The following is a 24,287-nucleotide window of genomic DNA, read 5'->3' as shown; positions in this document are numbered from 1 at the left end:
AGGTGACGGAAACAGTTCTGGGAAACACAGATCAGGTGTCTGCACTTGTCTTTAAATTTCATATTTCCCCTTTCCTCCACTTTGTTTTGCCTGTCAGGGTTTTAAGGCATAAAAACCAATAATTACCCACCTTTTGATCTGGAAATTACTTTAACAGTCGTTCGCCTGGCCTCTACGCCCTTGTCATAAGGGCTACTAAAATGTTATTTTTGGAGAGAGACTTTGAAAACAGGAACGTGACTTCTTTTTGGCTGGGATTTTTTTTGAAGAAGGAAACTAGATTTTTTTAGGATCTGTTATTGAGTACAAGTATTTAGACTGCATAACAGAAACAAACGTAGGCAACCCGCGCATGAGTTTGACAGCTCAATTATGTAATAACCTAGGAAGAGGCGCATATCCAATTCATAAAATAACATGTTTAAATACCCTTACGAATTTAGAGGCTATCGTTGCTAAATTAATTATGTTTGCCTTAGAGGTAATGCGCATTAGACGAAACAATACAGAAACCCAATTAAGCGTATCAAGTCTTAATGGGCAGTGATGTAATAGTAGGCCCTGGGGGTGGTAGACAATGACGCCAAATACTACTAAGCGTATAAAACCACGAGTCCAGCGTTTTGCGTTGAGTGTATGTTGACCCTGATATACTGCTACGTTGCAGTTTCAGTTCTTCCAGTGTTTCTAGGTGACAATTAGAGCGCACCAATCGTCTCAAAGTTATCTACACGAGTAACCGAGAGATTCTAAAGCAGTGTGTTTGTCAGTCGAGCGTTTTGCTATAGAGGTCACGATTAACTGGTTCACCAAGCCCTCGTGCTGCAGTGATGATCGATACTTGAACTTTCAAGTACCAGTGAAGGTCAATGACGAAGCCTTGGGGCGTCAGGGTACCGGGCCTCCGTGATTTCCGGGATCTACAGCGCCACCGTTTAATTGATGTCGTCCACACCCGACAGGCGGCTGCGAGGAGAGATCCGGTCAAACACAAATGGCGAAATGCAGTTCCCGTTGAAATCACACACAGAAATATCACACCGAAAAAGAATCGTGCGCTCAGAAATCTAATCAACTGCACCGACTTACGACATTTCCTTGAACGCCAGCATGCATTTTATATTTTTTTTATCGACAAGCGAGCTTTGCTTGTATTCTCCAAACCTCTCAAAGTAATTTGAATTATAGGCCAAGGTTGTTTAGTAATTGTCAACAGCGCCCGGCATGAATAAAACCGTCAGAAATAGAGGTGTTTTCTCCTAGCAAGCGGAATTGAGATTGTTGGCCCTGAAATAATCTGAGACACGAGTGGTTGGGCACCACTCGAGCAAAGCATATCACTAGTAAAACAATCCATAAGAGCGTCACGTATTTATCAATCCGCCGTAAATCACCATGTGCTTGGCCCAGTAAGGAATTATGCAGCAACACAAATACATTCATTTACATATTAGTTTCATGTCTGAACGTTGTACCATGAGGCCAGAGAGGTTTTGTTAAGAGGTATTGTTCAAGTCATTGCTTTGTTTATCAGTATTGTTTGTTTGTTTGTTTGTTTGTTTGTTTGTTTTTCTGTTGAGTCATAATGACCGTGATGTACCATACTAGCCCGAATCCCGAGAAACCGACTGAGGACAGAACCAAGCTGCAACTATAATTTGTGACCAAAAGAAAGTAAATAGGTTACACCTAGGTGGTTTTGTTTGTTGTTGTGACGGCTCGCCATATCAAATTGGACTCTGCTGAATAAATTTCGCCCCATGCCCTTGCTTAATAAAGCAACGCCAGCACCTCTCGCATATTAAATGAATTCCATGTTGAGCATGCGCTTCAGTTCCCACATGCACGAGCGTGCATGCATTCAATCATGCACCGCTAAGCTGCAGCACACATGTGTGTGTGTGTGCATGGATATACGGCAGTCAATCGCAAGGCACATCGCCAGTTGAACTCACCTGCTATCTACCGTAGACGAACGGGTATCTCCTGGCGTTAGTTCTCTTGGAACAATCTCATGCGGACGTCCTTACTGGTAACCCGCGTGAATTAGAAGCCAAGGAGGTGATCTGTGCGTGAGTAATATACTGAAAACTCTCATAAATATTTAGCTCGCATTAGTCATCTTTTGATGTTATTGGAAAAATTGTTTATTCAAAAGTATGCACTAATCATGCAAGGACATAGTGTTTCAATAGGTTGGATGTGTTTCTCAATGTGTTTTCAGTAAAGCACGTGTTTGTTTATTCATTGGTCAAGCCCATATGAATTGATATGCTAAGACCCATAATGTTATTTGTATGTCAAAATACAACCACTGCGGCAAAATAGAAAAACAATAATGCAGTACAATTCCTTTTCTCTGTTTTTGTCGCGGATCACTCTGCCTGGCCCATTGTGCGAACGATCAACGCTGTTCCCACTTTGTTACCACGACAACGTCATTGTGAACACGTGTCGTGATAAAGCGGAAATATTTGAAGTTGACAATTGTTATACATATCTGGTTTTCTCTGTTGTTATGTTGAGGCATTTTCTTACAGCCAAAGGCAAGAATAATGAAGCAAATTCGACGCGACGGCGGAAGTTTTTTAGTAAACAGGCGAATATTTGGACTGACATATGAACGTAAACTTAGATTGTGTAAAAATAGAGAGGATGAAGTCAGATTTTTATATTTCTCCTCTAAGCTTCCAGTACTTCGACTCCTCTTTTCGGTTCTATGTTTTACATTTTCTTTTCTTTTTTATTATTTTATTGTAGCTTTAAACACCCTGTAAAATTAAATCGAGGAACACAAACCGGCAATTATTGATTGTTTTATTGTATGTACGATAAGCTACCGGAAATAATGGGTATTGGTTGGCTAGTATTCATTTATTTCGTCATATCATCATTATATTCGCAAAAAAAAAACCATTTATGACAAATCTATTTTATTTTTTTTCGATCATTACCAGCGATTTGTAATTGTAATAGTTATCTTTGAGAAATGTGGGTGGTCTTTTTTTACATCTCAGTCAGTTAGAATCAGGCGTGCTTGAACCTTGCTCCCGCATTGTACCAATATTTTAGCAGATATCCAAAATAGAGTCTATTGAAGTGTTGTATGATGACAAACACGGAGGAATATTAATTATGAAGACCCTGCTGCTATTTTATGTACGCTTGTGCTATATGTCATTCTCATCTCGGCTGACTGATGTTTCTTCTTTTTTTCAACACTAGTGTTAGAACCTTCGTTCGTAAGATGATTACAAATCCAAATTTCAAAGCGTGGCTCGTGGGTAGCCGGTTTTTATTAATTTGCACTTTCTCAAGCTTCTCCTATTCTAAGGTGCGCTTGATCGATGATGCAAGTTGTTCATAGATTTCAATGCGGCGTCGAGGCATGGTGACTTTATTAAAACAAAATCTGCTGCTTTTATTAAGGTGATGTTGAGTTGGATTTATGAGGCATACATCTTGGCATCCGGTTTCTCCATGTTTCACTCGTCATGCATCTTTCGTTTAAGTTCGTTACCGACAGGAGAAGATCGAGGACATGGGTGATTTGATTATCATGTCTGGTCATGATTACATGCTCCTCGCTTCGGGGCATTAATGTCTTCGCACCATCATCAATAACTTTCATTGGTGTTGAGTTATAACATATTAAAGTAAGAAGCTAGACTTAGCATGTCCAATAGACTGCAACATTAACATGTTACCTGCCTATTGCGGCCATTTGGTTTGGAAGATGTAAATCACAAGCTGTAATCGGAACATCTGTAGATTACATTTTCTTTATTTTTTTCTTTTCTATCCTCGTGCACCTTCAAATCCCGTACAGATTAACAACAAGTTCGAACACCTAAACAAAGTGCACAGCTTCTTATCCTATCCGGATGAGGTCTGGTATATTTGTAGTCTCTATTAAACATTACAAGTAATATCGCACGCCATCGTCAAGGCCGCATCCTTGTCTTCAATCCACCCCTCTCTCACAGATCCTAATTATCCTTCTATACATTTCCGTTGCTGAGAGCCAAGGCCCCCATTAGCGAGCCAATCCCCTGGGGTCGAGGATACTGAGAACATCACATCAGTACGAGAGGAGGCTTAGATTTAGCATGCCGCATGGAAATATTCACAAGTGGACAGTTACATAGCGTTCAGGTTGCACAAATCTTAAATATAAATCTTGCACAATTTATATCCATGGGGCGATTACACTATCTCTGTAAAACCACGATTTAGTGGAATATTGGTGGGAAAAAATTGTCCAGCTATCTGTGGCGCACTATGGGGCGTGCTATGGGGCAAAATCTGATGTTTAGTGGGGATATGGCTTAAGCCTCACCACGTTTTACAAAGGACCATTGAAATTCCTTCAAATGAAATACGGTTTCGTGTAGACCACGATATCGTTGTCCCTCGTAGCAAGTAGATATGTGCAGGTCCGTAACAATCTCGTGTTTTTACGCGATTAAATCTCGCAGGTTATTCGATAAGAAAAAAATAAGGAATTTGTGTTTTTTTAAAGCAATAAATATGCAGTAAGAGATTTAATAGAATCTTATTTTTTCTCAAAATTTTCCCAGAATTTCGAAATTGGAATTAATTTTGTTCCCGTATATGATCAAAAGAAATCCTTTATAAAATCAAACAAGTGTCAGCGGAATTTTTATATGACCCCAGGTACCAATAATCCGATCATATTAAAGGCGCCAATACGGTCCGTAAGGTCCCATATAAAATCCCATAAGTGCTGCGACCCATGGCGTGAGTCCCCCGAACCCTATTGAGTCTAATGGAACAGGCACTTATAGCCTTCTTGGCTGTCATATCCCAGTCGATCATCGCCTTAGCTGGGCCTTGGGGCCTTTATTAAGGAGGCTGGAGTTGCTTACATAGACACAGATATATCCTGAGTGTACCCACTGCCATCGCCCGTATAAGAACGTGCATCATACATACCCCATATACACGTTGTCCGACTATTGGTGCCTCCTTCATCACTTATCTAGTGACGCGCTTGGTCGTTTTCTTTATACTGAATGCAGACTGTAACGGATCATTACAGACGTTCCCGGTCCTTGGGAATGTTTCATGATAACCTTCATTATTAGGACAAGTCATTAGTTGACAGTAATACCTTTGCCCATCATTTCATGTGTCGTCTTATCAAAATAATAATGGTGGGATTACACGTAGTAGATGGGATTTTTTGGGGGTTACATTTCCATCATTGGGAGACCATACTGCTGGGTTAGCTTCTGCTCGGCTTCATTCGTCGTTTATTGCTTTAAAAGAGAGTGAGACATTTATTTTTTTCTCAGCTTACGTTTATTAGGATATATCCATTAAGTTTATTTGGTTTCTGGGTATTAGAAAGCCACGTGGTAATAATATTTAGGAAGTGTTATGCTGATTCCGTTAAGAACACAGGGGATTAAAGAGAAGGATCGCCAATGATAATACTATTAAGACAGCGATCGTTTTGTTGATGAAACTTGCCTTAATTCCCATCCTGTCTTAGCTTCCCTACTGGATGGCTGTAATTGAATTATGTTGGCAAATGTCCGCCGTCATGTCTGAACTGCAAGTACATGCGTCGTCACATTCGTTTTTCAACATCCTTGGATCAGTTAGTATACCGTCTTCAGAACACTGTGTCCTACTAGAGGTCTTGCAAATAATATAAAGACAAATTTAGTGCAGTAAAACCTAGCTGATCGGAGACTAATGCCTTAGATTAAGTACTACCTCTGTAAAATATCTGAGTGTAATTGCCATTATTAGAAGACCCATGAATCATTATCTTTCAGACGGTTCTTATTTCCAATAGTTATAGAGGGAGGGTACATCTGAGACAAGTTGTAGAAATAAGCGATCAATCATAATACGCATAACATCATGATTTGACAACCTTGTATTGAGAGAGACCAATGCTGATTATAAATTCACGCGCGAATCGTGTTATTTATTTCAAAAATGAAATGTCAATGCAACGTACTACAGAAATAATTTGATTATCTATGATAGGTGTTTGCTGTAGGAACGGAGTCCTCATACAGTGTCCGAGGTCAGGCATTACATCATGTTTGTACTCACGAGGACCCTAATCCCAAATTATGGCACACCCCAGCAAATCCAAATGACATTTGTTGACGCTGCTGTGGCCGAGTTCACATTAGCGTATGACAGCCAGAGATGTTTTCCCACATCAGATCAAATGCATGGCCCATTAGCGCACGCTTCTTGCCCCCTAGCAATAATGCATTAGTTCAGGCGGCATGATCCCTAGGCGCGCGCACGCCGGGCTGGATATAATCCGGTCGTTTTCCCTAACGGTAGAACCCCTGTATTTTCCTGGGGTTTTATGCCCATTGCATCAAATAATAGCCGAGGTAATACAGTGTAGGCTAAAGTGGTGCTGGGGTGTCTTCTTTCTTCTTCTTTCTAGCCTATTTCACTCCACTGCAGAAGGAAAGCAAACGATTTCACTCTGTCTTGTGCTGTTCTCTTCCATGTAACACATGATTCTCTGATGTCATCTATCCACCTTCTGTGTTGTCTGCCTCCTTCTGGTATATGCCATATAAGGGTCCAATCTATCAGCTTATGGGTCCACCTGTCATCTGGTTTCCAGCTAGATGACCAGCCCACCTCCACTTCTTTGATTTTATTTCTTGTATTATATCTTTCACTTTCGTCTTCTTCCTCAGGTCTTGGTTGCTAACTCTGTCCTTTCTTGTAACGCCAATCAAGATCATATCCATTGCTCTCTCTCTCTCTGTCTCTCTGTCTCTATGTGACTCTTAGCTTCTTCTCCAGTCTCTTGGTTGTTGTTCGAGTTTCAGCTGGGGTGTGTGGCAGTCTCATAAACAAGATATCGAATGGAGAACGTTTTTAGATAATGCTAATTGGAGAAAGTACAGATAATGCTAATTGGAGAAAGTTCAGTCTTCTCAACCATATAATAAGCAGGTGTAACCAAGTATTTCATAACCTAAAAAGGTGGATATACCTATAGAAACTCACAAGCTAAACAGTTTTTTTGCTCAGGCTTTTTCTAAAGGCGCACATGCTTTTTCCAACACCATCTTATGGGTCTTGTCACTTTATTTTAATAGGAATATAATATGTTTCGCGTTCGAAGTTAAAATCAGGTTGGTTCGTTGCACGGGTAAACTTCTCATTGTGAAGAAAGAACTGCAGGGTTGTTTAAACGAACGAGTATACAGCGTTTCAACGATCTCAGGTTAATTTCTTACCAAATGACAAACATAACATGTCTCGTGATTTTGTTTAAAACCCTTTGCCAACCTGCAATAAAGATAATTGTCTTATACACCCTATATATAAATTCCTCGTCTATTTGTTTTGAAGACGATGACTCATTGGCCAATACTCGTGACTGTATTTTCGCATTGAACTAACCTTGTCCTTCGTATAATACGTCACATCTCCCATAAGATCCTCACCAAAAAACAATATTAATATCATGCACGGCTATTTCATGTATGAAATATATAATACATTGATTGGCCGGTGACGGGTTTATGCAGGTTATCTGACGCTCCGCGTGTGTATTAAGTTGACAGGCCCGTCGGGTCAAGTCTTTGACTAGCTTGCTTGAAGAGTGATACCTGCGGCGCTAATTGCGAATCGATTCCTTTCGAATTAGCCATCGGATTGTCATCCTTATTACAAGGTTCGCATGTTTGTTTTTGTTGATGCTGTAAATTTGTGTCAGTGTGATGCCTGGAACGTGGCATGCCAGCCCGAATGACAGTTGTGTGGATCTCATAAGATATTCGTTCTTTAAACGGAAGGTATTACAAAAAAAATAAATAAACGATTTGACCCGAAATTGACCCGTAATCCGGGCCATAATAGACCCTATACTTTTCAGAGTCGAAATGGCACCTATTCGGGTCTACATGGCACTTCCCTGGATCATGTTCCGGGTCATTTTGACACCGTCTGAAAAATATGACCTCGATTCCGGGTGAATCTAACCCGGTATTTTTTAGAGTGTAGGCCTAAGTCGCCAAAAATGACCGGCTGAGCCTCTCTTTCGACCCACCCGTGAAAGGGATCTTCTTGAGGAATTAAACTTGCCTTTTTTGTAGTTGTGTTACCCTTCGAGTTCAAGGCAAAGGAAGGGAAGGTTTTCCATGTGGTTACTAAGCAAGATAATATCTAAAACTCTCGAATGTATCCTAGTCCCCAAGTTTGTAAATTCGATTGATTGCTTCTTTGCATCCATTTTTTGCACTCTTAAAAGTCCCAGTCAAATCTAACCTAGAATCCAGGTCCTATTTGACAAAATATTTTCAGGATCAAAATGACACTTTTGTGGTTCCAAATGATGCTTATTAGGATCACATTTCAGGTCTTTTGACCCGGAAACCTTGGCTAAAGTGTCAATTGATCCAGAGGAGTGTAATTTTGACTCTGAAAAGTAAAAGGACCCGTACTCCGGGTCAAAACTAACCATGGACCTTTTAGAGTGCGGGCGTTGGGCAATTGCTCTCCATCATAAAACTCTTTGGAATGATTAAACTTCCTGATTGCAATTGTGCTGATAGCGTATGTTGAGTGTAAGTTCCTTCCTCCACAGTGCGGTCTGCAGTCCGGGCATTACACCCGGTATATCGGCTCATCCGGCGCGCCAAGGAACTACAGTCTCGCGCAGCTTGTCAGCGTGTAATTCGGAGCTGTCTCTTTCCCTTCGACAACTGTCCTGTCTGATTTTCCGGTGACTGGAGGGAGAAGACAAAAATACCGAAGGCCATAAATTATGCATCCTAACTACTTGGCGCTATATGCGCGCTGAGATGACTAGGGCGCGAAACTGTGGAGATTGGACGACCTAAGGTGACTTTTCCATATCGTAAAATTTCTCCTAAGTGAACGAGTCCTAGACAGCATGCACTCGATCGCTTGTCAATTATTCTTGTCGAAGTTTTGTCCTCATGTGCAGTTCGGTTATTTTTCACACAAAATACGAATATAGTTTAATGCTGGAAGTGTGAGCGGGTTGACATGTCATGTAAACGGACAGTAGCATTCACCGGGTATTGTGCTTGAATATTTGTGATTTACGCTTGATAAGGATCTATCATGTTGGACAACTGGCAACACTAAAAAAAAACACCTAAATTTATTCGAGAAACCAAGAGTGTTGATTTTAAGACATCAGATGCCATTGGTAATATATGCCTCACAAATGCAAGCACGCACATCGTGTTTTGATTGCTGATATCGATATAGTAATATTGTACGTTCATTTTAAGTGGTCGGCGAGGAGATGAGGAACGGAGCGTACACAAGCTATCCCAGTATGGAAAGTGCAAGTCATTCAGACAATAATCAAGTAGATTGGGTGTCACACACGCCCACACGCTGCAGCCGGGTAATTTCGTTTCGCTGTTTGCATCCTTTCCTTACAACCATACACCAAAAGTGCAAGAAACTCCCCCTGGACCTTCCACGTGGATTATTGGAATTTTTAAACTCATTTTGTTGTAATTCCGTGCAAATTCAAATAGGAAATAAAATCTTCTGTCTATTACTTCCAGGGCATGCTGTTTTAAATTTAAAGTGGACAATTTGAAAGAAAGGAAACGCAATTGTAGCTCAGCTTATATGATTCGACACTTTCTCATTCTAACCTTTGATCGCAATGCAGCATTTTTTGGTCCGGCAAGTTTCCAGTTAAGCCGGCTCCAAAGCTACCTCTAACAGCCCTTCATCGTCTTGGTATTTCGCTCTTAAAGAAATAACACTTCTTTCTACAACGCCTGAATAAATCCCCATCATCTGATGGGTTGTTGATCACTTGTCATTTAAATAATTTATTCAACGTTCTATTCCACGATAAAAAGAACTTCCATTGCACAGTCACGCGATGGTTGGCTCTGACCAGTCAGATGATAGATGATTTATTCAGGTGTTGTATGAAACAAACAATGAATGTTTCACATTCGTGCAATGGTAATAATAATTTCATGTGGTAACAATTGAAATGTTCCATCCCACGCGGCGACATCCGTTTGTCACCTCATGAAATTATTCTTACCATTGCACTTATAAACATTCATTATTTGTATAGGCTTTTAAAAGATTACTCGCTTATTTTGTTCCCAACTTGTACTAAGCTGAAATAAAATATGATGAAATCCAAACGTTGCTGTCTTGTGTTCGCAGACATGTACTGAACAAAAGTACCGAATCTGCTTCAAGCGTCCAGACATTAATCACGATCTCTTTTTGAAACTTTCACATAACAAAATAGTTACTGCTTTCCTTTTTTTGTCATTGATCATGCATATTATTACTTAATGGATCTTCAAATACCCACAACTGCTTTCGACTATCAAGCATACCAAAACAATATTGGGAACAAAAACAAAGATTATCACGTGCTGTTGTAAGTCCATTTGAATTGCACCGTAACTGTAACCTTTATCAAAATTTCGTCATTTGAGCTGTTTCAATAATTGAACATAATAACCTTATTACTGCTATTTGCCCTAAATAACACAAACCGTGATCGTTTTAAATGTAACAGTTTACAATGAACGTATCTATTTTATATGAATTGAATATTGTCAGGTTGAAATGTATTTATGTTTGGTCATTCCCTGTTTTTATCCTTGTATGTTTCCTAACCGCATTATTTTTGTCTATATTCGGTCTATTGTCTATATTTTTTTTTTTATATTTCCGCCTCAAGCTGTACTTATTTGGACATGTCTTCACTTTATCAGTTATGTTTTGCTGTTTTTATATCAATCTTTAATCACTGCTGCTTAATAATGGAACCCCTATGAATTGTAAATTTTGCATTGAATTGAATTGAACTGAATTATCCCATCCCGAAAAAAAGTGGAGAATACCTTATAGAGCTGTAAACAAAAAAATCATTTGTCTAAGCTGTGATGGTTCTTGACAAAACCTCTTTCACGACGTCAATATTCGACGCCCGTGGCTCATTCAGTTTTCAAGGTTGCAATATTTCAGAATCAAAAATTGTGAAATTGAAGGGGTAAAAAATCCATCAGAAAAACAACAAAAATCCGAGGTAGGCCTAGGCTTCGGGGAAATCCTAGCATACATCCTGCTGGTTTTAATCATAACATCTTGCCTCGACACGAGTGAGTGCTGCAGCTCTTGTGTCGTTTGCGTCACTGGCGATTATTAATTCACGAATGTGCCCCGGTGTAGGCGTGCAGGATTCGCAGGCGACCCACTATCGCCCGACCATTTCAATATATCCCGACACCTTTTAGCTGCACGAGCGTGCATACGAATCAGGATTCGAATGAATATGTTCTTCCGGCTCTTTCGTCGAAATACATAACCACGATTATGTAATACAAGGCACGGACTTTACCCGTAAAGGATAAATTGACCAAAAAAGGTAAAGCTCCATTTGTACCAATATTAAAGCCCGTCATCGGATTAGACTTTTATAAAAAAAAGGTATATATATGGCATAAAGCAATTATTGTTGTCATTTCGATATTTGCCATTTGTGTTTTTCGGCACCCAATCATGTTCATCTGTATTTTTTTTGAAGATGTGTTCCATGTGAGGCCGCAAATAGAGCACAAATTAAATATTTACTATTTGAAAACTTGAATTGGTTATTTTTAATCCATCGTGGCAACATTTTTTCGGGGGGCGAGAGGCTGTCGCACTTTTTTTAAATGTAATATTTAGAAAATACACGATGCATCACTACAACCACTTGATTATGTTGGACGGTCAGTTACTAACCTTGGTTGTAGAAAATAAATTTGCACCCTGGACGGTTCACCGTATAGGTATGATTCATGGTTCCATGGCCGTACCCTGGTCCCGATTCCCTGGTGAGCTCCTATATCTGATGTCTATTCCCAGGCACCAAGCTTTTGACCGTCTTCCTCATCAGCTTCCCACGTATCCCGTCTTCCTCATCATCTTCCCACGTACCCCATCTCGCACATCTTGTATTATTAATCAGATGACTTCATATGAACTGAATCTACAAAATCGTTGTTTAGTCATCAAAAAGATTTTGACTCCGTTGTTGCAGATAGACTTATAGTAGCTTGGTGTAATTCAGGAACAGCCTTGGGTAGATTAGGGAATTATTTATACTTTTAAAGGAAAAAAGAAATTTGTATCGATTTTTTAAATTGTAATTTTTATGTTGCAGTCATTTGGCTGGACCATTTAATTTTTTAATTTTTTTTTATTATTTTATTTTATTTAGTTATTTGGGGGGGGGGGGGGGTGTTTAAGGCATTGACAGCCATCTTTTGAATTTTACCCTGAACTGTGGGAGGTTTTCTTACGAAAAGGATTGAAGAATTTTGGCAAAGCGTAATAGGTCTATTTGCAATTTTGGAGTATAATTAGACTTACTAGGTTATAACTTTTTTCCTTTTTTGTAATTTGTGTTCTTTTAAAACAAAACAATTGGTTGAACTATTTATTCTTTTAGCAATAAGTATAATGTACGGTTTAATTACAACTGATTTTTAATACGATTTATGGCCATAGTTCAAAACCACTTCCACGCTTCAACTTTTCATTCTGTTTTTAAACACAAAAAAATACATCATGAATAACCCTCAAGAAAATATATCTTGTAACAAACTTAAAAGAAAGAAGAAATATTTTTGCTGGGAAGATGTCCCAAAATCCTTCCTGGCCAACTACCCGTACCGTCTAAGCCGAATGATAAAAGACTGTTTGATCTTCTCGCTTTAGACAAGCCCATTATGCGAACAAACATATATCGCACGGTATCATCATCAATTATGGTCGGGTTTGGAGACAAGCGCCTATGCAAACAGCAATTAATGCAGTGATGGGACAAGCTATTCATGTTGTGCCAGTTCAGAAGGTAAAAATAAATGAAGTCGGCCATGCAAATGCAATCTAGACGCAGTCATGTAAGCTCATTTTCAGCGATCATGTGACAATTAATCAGAAAGATATGTAGTGCCCATAATTAACTGCGTTCGAGTAAGGACCAAAAAAGGCACATTTATTACCCATGTGGTAGCATGTGTTCCATATAAGAATTAAATTAATATGTCCCAGACTCGGAAACAAAATGTTACATTGTAAGAAATGGTGATGTGTTCAGTGAGGTTTTTGGACATTAATGATGTGAGGATTTCTTTGATGTTGGCTTCATACATCGAATGTTCCCCCAAGTGACCTCAATTCACACGACCCCTTTATTCACGTCAGTCCGTAACATTATCCTTGGCGGTTCATCTTGACCGTATTGTGCGCCATTAAAATTCATCCCGGGCTCTCGGGTTCGAAATCCATCCATAATCTGGCATGTGTCACGTGGTTTGTTGCGTCAACAATACTCGTAGCGATCATAAAATTGATGGAAATATAGTCCTAACGGTGACGCGTGTTAAATTCATATGTACCAAACGATGACAGTTTCCCCTTATTTATATTAACACTTGCAGGTACTTGGTCATTGTTCCCCGAAGTAAAGTCATCCAGCAGCTTGCATATATAGAGGGGACTACAATTTTCTGCTTAAAATAAAATCTTTAGTGATGAGTCGCTTACCTTATATTGACTTGTCACCATAACATAGTAAAGTAATTTTTGGTGGCTACATTTACAATAAACGACAACAATATCGATTACTTTTATAATTATTGTGTTTTTCTTTAATGAACGCGGGAATTTTCAATTACGACGAAAAATACAAAAATAGAATGGGAACTTCTTATTTTAATGCCGCCAATACACGTTAAAACAATTTTTATATGGTTTGAACAAATTAACAGAGCCCTTTGACCACATTGGATAAATTGGTGCATGTATTACACCTTCCAAAATAAAATAAAATAGCCGTTTTGAACGAGCGCCTGAAACAAAAGGGATAATTCCTTCAGCGCAGCATAGCCGTGAACACGCGAAGACATGACTAATCGAATCAGCGTTCACGTTTTGCTATATTAGACGCCCGAGTCTCCCCTCGTACCAACCAAACATCAAATTAAATTTAATTAGTTGTTGCTCGCAACGGTGTAATTTCTGATGGCGGCGTAGCGTGTCATCAACCGTGCCGTGTGTTGCTGCGCTGCACACAGTACAGAGAGCACCGATAATCAGGTGGTGAAAATAGACTGCCATTAGTCCGTTCACGTCTCAAAATGGCCAACGCCAGTGAAGGCTTTATGAAAGGGCCCATGAAATGAGTGTTTCTTGGGAACATAATTTTGTGCAACTTTTTAATCCTCTTGAATGTTTGAAAACTATTTGCCATTCCTTTTTAGTTAATTTTATTGGAAAGTGTACTTCTTTAAACATTCAGTATTGTCCATGCTATTCCGGACAGCTGAGGGCGCTGCTGCTGTGATGTCAACACTGTTAATTTTAGGTGTTTTCTGTTCAAATTGTGCAACCAAAAATGTGTTCATTGAAAACATTTGTGAGACTGCCATTTTACTGAAACAACAACGAATCACTAAAGAAAAGTAAATTTACGACGGCGAAATATCCAACATTTTGGAAATGTTAGTGCTGAAACTAGTTGTAACATTGAGGTTTCTGCCTGAAATGACATCACACTTTTGCTCATGAAAATGAAAATTCGCATCAGCATAAAAACCCAAAAGGTACCAAAATGTCCTTGAAAATTTCAAAACAAAAATTGAAAAAAGAGAAATATGGCACACAATTTTCGTTTCCAAGGATTGCATAAAAGTACATTTGCATGAGCCCTTTAAAGATCGTGCTCGTTCAAATGTACACCATTTGTCCTGATATATCAGCTTTGGTGTGGGTTGAATGATCGCATTTGTATTATAAGATACCGACAGGTTTGATGATTTATTCACGTTTGTCACGTAGCCCCTTGAGTGACTTCATGTTTGACCCCCAAAGAGTCAGCTCGAAATCCTGTTAATTCCGATATCGACGTCACTTTTGATTCTTTCGAGCCGAACCTTAATGAGATTTCAGCTGATGTCTTCCGCACATTTTAACGACGAATTTACCGCTCTTGCTAAATATCAAATTTTGAACGCCGGGTAGAGTAAAAGGTTAAGGGTTTTTTCCACAACTTACACAGAAAATGTTCTTAGCTGATCGCCATGTAAATGGTAACTGACGGACATTGCAAAAAATTGATTTGACGGAAACCTTGCGGAATTCGTCTCACCTTTAGTCGGTGAGATGGTGAACAATGTTTGGTGTAAATAAAACTCGGGTTTTCTCGTCACATGTGTAAAAGGAATTAATCCTATCTGTTCTCCACTATCGTGAAGTATTGTGAAATTAACGCAACACGATGAGGGGTCTAAGGTTTAAAGGGTTCATATTCACACCACAATGACAGGCCCGAACCGATCATTATGGTTACGGTTATCTCCAACAGACAGTTTCTCTCGAAAGCAAAAACGGCCCATGTGTACATACAGATGTAGGCCAACCATCATGTTCACGTACCTGGCGCTGCCGAACGGGCAACGTAGTATCTCAACTAAATCCCCCTTTAATGTTATTTAAATCCGGAAGAAGACGAGCAAATTCAAGACGCGGTGAGACGCTGCATGTTTCCTCGACATTATGAATGATTTTCCCGGTGTCTTCCTCCTTATCATTCCGGGAGCACTTTACGAAAGAGGTGCAATTAGGTTGGGATTGCCCGATGTGCACTCAATAACTCTGTCAATGACGGTGCCTGTCCCCCCCCCCCCCCCTAACGCGGCTTATGTGCCTGCATGTGTGCGAACGCTCCATCTTGCGTCTCGTTAGCTAGCGGCGCATCGGTAAAACCCCAAGTTGTCGATTATTCATGCGCCTTGCCGTAGTCCCCCCGCAACCCCTCCTTTGATCGTGATTCACTGCTATCGGTGTCACTCCAAACCCGGGGCCGGCGGTGTCTCGGTAACAGATACAGGGCCGATCTATACCCCTCGGTCTTACTCCGCTTTCTCCGGCAATCAAGCGGGGTAAGCAAATCGATGCTAATTCTCTTTTCAAGTCTGCGGGAAAATTACCGAGCAGTAGGTGTCGATTTAAATAGCCCTTTTGCCCTTAAAAGCAAGCACGACTGACGGATTGAAAAGTGTGCTTTGAGTCAATAACGCATTGTCACTACTCGGAGAAAACCAAAGTACATGTATTTTTTTTCCAGCCTCTATATATGTAACCTCCGCAACTGTCATAGATTCTTTGCATCACGGTAGCCATCTTTGAGAACGATGCTGAATCAAAAGGGTCTATATATCATATGCAAACAGCTCATATGCCCAGGTCATCCGTTCATCCATGTAGTCTTGATTCGAGACGTGCTCTTTGAAGCCATTTTCCTCTCGTTATAGATCGTGTTGATATATGTATAGCGCCCCCAAGGGGAACATCAGATTGCAGGTCTCGAACCAAGACTACAGCACAGGCGAAATTCACAGCCAATTATGAATCATTCCAAGTGAACAAGACGCTTCTCTTCCTCACGTTGGGATTGGAGAAAAAAAAACTGAGAAATTCGGGCATGACACTGATCGTCACTCTTAAGGTTTGATGTGGTTTCGTATGCCTATCAGTAGGCTATTGTCATGAAATATATCTCACAAAATTAAAAAGGTCAGTTGTGATATACTTTCACTTCACATGTGACATGGTGCGCCGGTTAAACGAACTACTCATTTTCCCCTGGACGATGACCTCTTTTTAAATTTGCTTTGGTACATCTCCACATTTAGCAGTCTTGGCACGAAGCCCTTCAGCTAAACCGTAAAATGGCCCTCCAGGTCGACGCTTACTTCATTCCGTAATCCGATAGCCGTTGTGAGCCTGTTCTCCCGCCAAAAGTCAGACTAAAAATATTGTTTTACGACCAGGGTACGCTGACAGCGGCGGAAAGCAGGCTGGGTCACCAAAACACACTCCCATTCTATAAAGGCTCACCTATGTACAACACGCACCCTAAAGTGAATGCATTTCCGAGTCTAAGTCTACCAAAACAATGCCTTAAGTCCATGCCTTTAGCCAAGAGTGCGTGTTAGAGTATCCTATTCAAGAGAGAAGTAAACTCCGTACTCAGCTCTCCCGCTAAAAAGTCAGAATTGCCAGCAGTGAAAAGACGTGAACTGTGTGTAGGCTTAAGCTCCTCGGGTAGCTAAATATTTGTATTTCAAAGTCAAGTCAATATTGTGCTGGGTGTTGTCAGAGGTGTGTACCCTTTCGACGATCGACGTAATGTAACATGAAAAAAAAAATAACGTCTTTGCTCTCTGGGAAATTATTCATATATTAATGACTGCATAAAAAAGCCTGGGCACTATACATATCACAGATTAATGTGTTGGTATTCAACCACTTTCATTACATACACCATGGGGGATATTATTGACACCGCTGTCATCTTGTTAAACATTTTGCAAAATATCTCAAGATGTTTTCTATTCCGTTGCACTCTATTGTGAGATTGTTTAGTCCTCAGACCTTCTGAACGCATTTAGTGAGCGCTTATGTGTATCATACTACTGTCTAAAGGGCCGTCAATTCGTTTTAATATCATTTGTATGATGTTGGCTTTTTATTGTTGTGTACTATGTTGACTTAAGAATTGTTTGTGCAATGTATCACGGTCCTCTCAATTTTTACTGTATTGTATTGGTTTATTTTTGCGTGAGTTCAGTGATCTGTGTATATTGTACATTGTACTATATATTGGTTTTATTGTGGTTTTATGCAATGTTATTGTTTAGAAATGCCAGTGGAAGCTGAATTTCTATACTTTTTGGTGTGGATAGGCCCTAACAAACTTGAATTTGAATTTGTTTGGACGGGGTTTTGATATGTCTGGTCTCCCAAGTCCTTCTTCTATAAACCTTATGCTTCATATCCGTTTCCTGGTACCCAGTCTACCATGGTTTTATCATGGTTTCAATATGCCCGATTGGCATTCGCCGATAAAACGGCTGGTCAGCCAGCCTTTTGAAATCATTCTCAAACGAGCTTTGAAAATGTAGGTAGGCCTTCTTTGACAGTTTGACTTTTGCCAAGTCCCATGCAGAGCCAAATAAAATGGACAAAATATGCAAAATAATAGAGTATAAAAGATATAACGAAATAAGTGCTATTTTCTTAATTGTCTTGCTAAATACCATGCGACAAAGGTACATTGCAAATGAATATTGTCTTCAAATTTCTGTTTTCTAATCCAGTCTGCCCTGTAACTGACAAAATGTCTAAGCCACCTGTTCGCATGGCCGCCGATCAGGGCTTGTTTTGCTTTAACTCAGTTCAGAATGAAAAGATGGAGCCTCCGCTGAAAATACAGAATTGCCATCAGTTCGACAGTCTTTATGAGATAACACTTCAACTACCCCATTCCATGCTGCGTGGTCTTAAATTGTCTCACAAAACTATGCCAGACATTCCAAAGTACAATTGAAGACGTTCTATTTTAATCTGCTATCGATTACCTCATTTGCAAAACTCTTGAGCAGCTTTTATTTTCCCTCTTCCGTGTCGCACGAAATGCCCGAGGATGGGACCTATATGTTTTGATAATGAACCCACAGGCTCCCCGCTAACACGCTGGTCTATTTTTACAGACGGGCAAAGCAACTATTTAAAGTGTAACTCGAGATCTGGCGACACCAGCACTGCACCGGGGAAGTATTGCAGGCGGCGCCAGGTCTCATTTCATACCTTGGTTTCCTTGCTCAGACCTCTCATCATTAAAGTGCCAGGGTAGAGCAATTTCTTGCATTTTTATCTGGTTTGCCATCAGAACGGTATGGCTTTTCTCCAATTGCGAGTGAAATTGTGCGAGATGACGATGTTGATGAAATAGTTACTGACACTACACGGCGATTAACGCTGATGGTGTCCTTTACACCGTGTAGGCAAAGCCATAGCTGTCGTTGAGACAATTATATTATCACCCTCATTATGGACACATTTTACGTAACAACATACAGTCCTAGTTCAGACCTAAAGTAAAATGATGAAGGGTAGAAGCATCGCTCCAAATATCATGGCATTTGTTTGTCAGAAATTGAGGCGATTGTCGCAGCTCTATGAACGACTGAGATTTGAGGGAAGATGGTGTGCACCAGAATGGTCGTTTTGTTATATACTATATATTTGTTGTAACTGACTGATCGTTATTAAATACTCTTGACTTGTAATATTCTTGTAATACCCAACAAAAGATTTCACTATTATAAGATGGAATTTTTTGCGTCGGGGTGATATAAATCAAATTATAGGTTTTGCCCTTCACCGACGTTTAAAACACTGTATACTCAGTGTGTAACCTCCCTAGTGAAACTTGGAAAAAATCACTCGGGTGGGACTCGAACCCACGACCTCCTGCTTTCTAATGCAGATGTCTTACCACTCGACCACCGAGCTAAAGGGATCGGTTGGCTGGTTCGAATGAAAAAGATTTCACGACTCAAAAATGCCTAGAAACAAAAAATGATAAGTTAGAAGAAAAAAAGGGGAAACTCGCGTCGTTGTAGAATATGCATCCAATGAAATCAAAGGGAAAAAAATACCCTTCTGAAATAAGTAGCAGCTACCCCGTCTTGTGCGTTTGGAGATGTACAAAAGCAGACAAAAAGAAAATAGATACAATCGTTGACCTCCAAAGATTCGTCACACATCTCGTATTTACATCCCAGGCTTCCGTAAAAAATAAAAGTGCAACTGCCCATCTTGATCAGAATTACACTCCAGCCCATTCTGCATAAGTGATGATGAGCGGAGGAACCTAATTAAGAAAAGCTTTTGTCCCCTGTCGCCCAGCCATGTCTGACAAGGCCCATTTCATTGGTGATTTGCACATGATCGTGGGCAATTAAGTGTTCAGACAACCAAATTGGAGCGCGGTATAATTGGCGCGAATTACCCCCTAAATCATACGATTTGCATTCGGAATCGCTGGGTCCAGGCACTGATGCCTCATGGGGATTCCCGCTTCTCGTATCAATCTTCGCAGTATAAAAAGAATTCTGGTTGTGTATTATGGAGAATCGAATGGGACAAATGTTTACCTGGGGGACTCGAATTGATCGTAGGGGGAAGTCTCCGTAATTGAATGGGTCATTTGTCGAGCACATTAAAAGCGACCAGTGGTATTTTACGGTTATGGTCACTGCTGGCATTGAATTCTTACCGTGTCAAATTTTCATTGCCGATAATTGACTGTTATCTGAAGCTCCATTTACGTACCTTTTTCAAAGTAATTTCATAATGACTTTACTTTATCCCTACCGCTAGAAAATCTTGAGAAACCACAAAAGAAAAAGTTTAAAGTGTGAGAAATGAAATGTTAGGAATTACGTTTGTACTTTGAAAAGGTCGCCTTAAAATTAATGTAATCCTGAATTTTCCATTCTCATTTTGAGTTGTGAATAGTCAAAATTCCTGCAGTCGAACATTATTTTGTTTCGTTGGCAACACTCCGCCTTTTCCTCACCGCTGCTGCTAACGACGATAGTTGGCTCATTTTTCTCCGTCACTGATTCCCAGGGCTGACAAGGGACAACTAATTTTCCAAAAAGCCCTACAGCCCGTCGATCCTTTTCAAACTCCGGCAGTATCCGACAGGAACAAACCGCCCACACACCTGCATTATCGTCTCCTATACATCCATCGCTTGTCCAGAGTCTTCAAGACCTTCGGTATTTACCTGCGGAATTTTTCAGGGTTACTTTTAGGTGGGCGGTATTTTTTTTCTTTTTTTAACATGACTTTTATTACAAATTTTTTTCATAGGAAATTTGAGCAAATCACTTACATTTTACGAGTAAGTCCTTTAATAGACAAGTTGCATGAATTTTATCTTTCCATTTTCTGATGGAAGAGACAGATAGTAGGCCCCTCTACCCAAATGGGCATTATTAATGCACGCTTTGCTATCGCCGAATCTTTTGGCATTGATTTGAATATCCAATCTTTGAAATATTCGCATAAAAATTAGTTTGCCTTGAGTGCGTGAAATATTTGGTTTGCATGGTACTTTGGACTCTCCTTTAACTCGCATGTAAAACTGAAAGACATTGATACTGATACAAAAATACCTTGGCGCGATTCTGCGTCACACGGGGGCCAAGGCAGAAAAGAAAATACGGTGTGGTTCGCAATTAGGGTATCATTCCAAACCGGGCAAATAGGTTCATTCAAACACTATTTTGGTCAAGCAGTCATCCGCAACGGTGACGTGTCATTTGATTCTTGTCCGTCTTAATTGTCACCTGGATGTGCTTTCCAGACAGTAATTTGTCACTCATCACCAATGTGACAGCCAACTTGCACTTGCACACATTATGCTTCAGGGCTTTCGGAGATAAATCACATTTTAGCCTTGTAAAACACCTTTACGGTGAGTTCATGTTAGTAAATTGAAATTGAGTTTCGACTTGGCTTTTTGAGTTTCGCATTTACTTTTTCTGAGTTTGGTTGGACTTTTCGAGTTTCGAGTGGGCTTTTCGAGTTTCGGGTTGAATTTTCAAGTTTTGAACTGAATTTGAGTTTCGAGTTGTTTCGCGTTCCGGGTTGGCATTTGAGTTTCAAGTTGAATTTTCAAGTTACGAGATGACTTCAAGTTTCGAGTTGGCTGTTTGAGTATCGAGTTGATTTTTCGAGTTTTTAGTGAGTTTTAGAAATTTCACGTTGACTTTTTGAGTTTGGGCTTACTTGTCTAGTTTCCAGTAGTCTTTTCGGGTTAATTGAATTTTTAAGTTTCGAGTTGAATTCGAATTTTGAGTTGACATCTCATATCGCGTTGACTGTTCGAGTTTCGGGTTGAATTTTCAAGTTTCAAGTTGAGTAAATTCATAGGTCTTCTTCAAAAATCAACTGTCAATAAACACATAAGCAGAAAAGCCAGTTGTATTGTCCTCTGTCGAATAATTAACAATTCTAGTTTTGCTTACTGTCACTTTCGTAAGCTGTTTTGTTTTACTGGTCATTCCGGACTTTCTTCTTGATAAATCAAACTCAGACTGTTCTCTAGCTTTACTTAAGTATACCCTTACTTCTTTTAGCGACAGGTGTTTTCATTGTCCATTTCTGAATGCATTTCCTCTGAGCATTGAGCTTTGGTTATCCATCTTATTCATATTTTTCCCTAATGTTATTTTTAACTTTCTTTCATCTTTCTGCAATGCTGCCTGGAGTTCGAAAAAGGTCGTTTAAAAGGGCCCCTTGAAGTTCCCCCCCCCCAAACTGTGGGTCTTTTTTTGCAAGGGGACCTTCTTTTTTCTGTTTTGGTTCTGAAATGAGATATCACAATGCACATTTCTCTTCAGAAAGAGAGAAGAAAAGTTATCCCCCGTTTTGAAACTCAAACCCATTAGCCGATCTCAAATTTAAGAGGATCCGTTCTTGACTTGAGGAGAGGGAAATTCAGATGCGAGGCCCTCCGGCCATAATACAGCTTCCACTGAAGGTTTGTTCGAAGCCCCCAATGCAATAGCTTGAACCTGACCCGATTGGATCTCGACTTCTCTGAAAATGTACTCTATTGACCGGCGACTGTTCTGTGAATAGTTCAATATCAGATCAGTTCCCCCTAAATCAATACGGACAGAAACATTGTCATGAACAACTGCAAGCATCCATTCAGATCAATTAACGGTATTTGGATGATTTTTTTGTCTAGATTTATGCTGTGATGCATGGAACAGTCGTTGGCGAAGCGCACAATCTCGAGCTTTGTAACGGGACTAGGCTTGCCTATAACGGTACACCTGTAAATTTAGCCGGTAAATTCAGCAATCAGGTTCCCTGGCCGGCCGTGCGAGGCCGATCGATCGATCCCTGTGTACTCATCGGAGACTGGGTCTGGTAACCCGAGTCGACAAGACTTTCCCGATATCCCCGCTCAAATTGCCAACTTCGCTCCCGGGCAGAGAAGTCTAGTCTTCCGTCTCAGGATATGTACGAGTCCCAAACCAGCAATCCCCAAAGAGCTGTAATACTAATGGAAAAACGACGGAGGAATTGATAATTTTCCCCCCTTCTCTGGCTCGGGACTCACGTTGCATTGTCAGCGTGGTTCTTGGGGACAGGCGTGACTAAAGTAACTGCTATATATAATATCAGATATGCAGGCAATCCATTACCGGGCACAGGTTAACACGAACGGACAGGTTCCTTACAAAATATCTGACGTTAATTTTGCAAACCCGTTCCTTGAAAAGGACTTCTTGTCAGCGAATTGATGTTTTTACTCTCCGAAGTACTTCGGCAAACCATTAGTATAATCATATATCTAGAGATACATTCCACGATTAACACGCGTTTAATAACACCTTTGCATGCGTTTGAACGTTAATTTTTCAAAGGCCAAACAAGTGGTTGTTGAAGAAGTTGAAAGCCCAAGTTATGCCTTCAGGTCGGTACCATGTAATGAACACTTCAACGTGTTTTTTCCCGTGGAGTGCGTTTTAGTGTAAAACGTTTTCCGAAATGTAAATTTCGGCGCATTTGATTTGAAGAATTAATATACTAATAAGGCAGTACTCAGAAGGCACGCAATTTAGTAAATGCGAGCCCGAGTCGTACAAAAAGGATTAAATTTATAAATATTCTTGGTTTTCATTTCCTGAAAATAAGGTTTTGCAGTAAACAGCTAAAAGGAGTCAATCACACGATGGAAATAAAAATATTTATGCCACGTTGATATACAGGGTGGTTCAAAATAAAGGAAATCTTGTTTTGACAGCAGTTTTCACCTATTCCCCCCTCCCAAATTGATTAATAGATATCAAAGTACTGGCCTTGAAACATAAATGACGAAAAAATCGTTGGAATGGCTTATTTTATATCTGAGCTCTAGTAGTTGGATCATTTTATGTGCAAAACCTGTTTGTCTACTGAGGTATACTCTCAACACAAAATGTGCCAATGTATGCTTGAACATTACCATTTGAAAAGGCCGCTCTAAAAGCCCATTTTAAATTTGAAAGGGTAACAACCGTGAGATTTGATTGTTATCGAATGTTATGCAACAATGAACTTAAGCCTACAGCTCCTTGTGTAGATGATCTTAACGCTGACATGAGTAATCGGACAGCCTCAAACAATACAAGTTATGTTACCAGGTCAAAACATTTTGTTGGCAAGGTTTCTCATTTTTGTCGTCTAATTTACATTAGAATAACACGTGGACAAGACAATTCTTTGCGACTTTTACCAAGTTTTTTTTTACCATGCATGGTTAAGGGGCTACTTCCATGTGAAGAAACAATTAATTAAGTTAAGTAAATAGGGGGCCTATGTGAACATTGCTGAAA

At 40.0% G+C, this 24,287-nt stretch overlaps 1 non-coding gene across 1 annotated transcript; it reads right to left on the bottom strand.

The window, feature by feature from the left end:
* Nucleotides 1-19,322: 19,322 nt before the first annotated feature.
* On the bottom strand, nucleotides 19,323-19,395 carry Trnal-uag. The gene has a single exon. It is a non-coding gene; the product is annotated as a tRNA-Leu (tRNA).
* Nucleotides 19,396-24,287: the final 4,892 nt, after the last annotated feature.

This window comes from Patiria miniata, unplaced genomic scaffold, assembly GCF_015706575.1.
Source record: "Patiria miniata isolate m_02_andy unplaced genomic scaffold, ASM1570657v1 HiC_scaffold_5, whole genome shotgun sequence".
Lineage (NCBI taxonomy): Eukaryota > Metazoa > Echinodermata > Asteroidea > Valvatida > Asterinidae > Patiria > Patiria miniata.
Note: the sequence above shows the minus strand (reverse complement) of the source record. Positions and strands in the feature narration are given on the sequence as shown.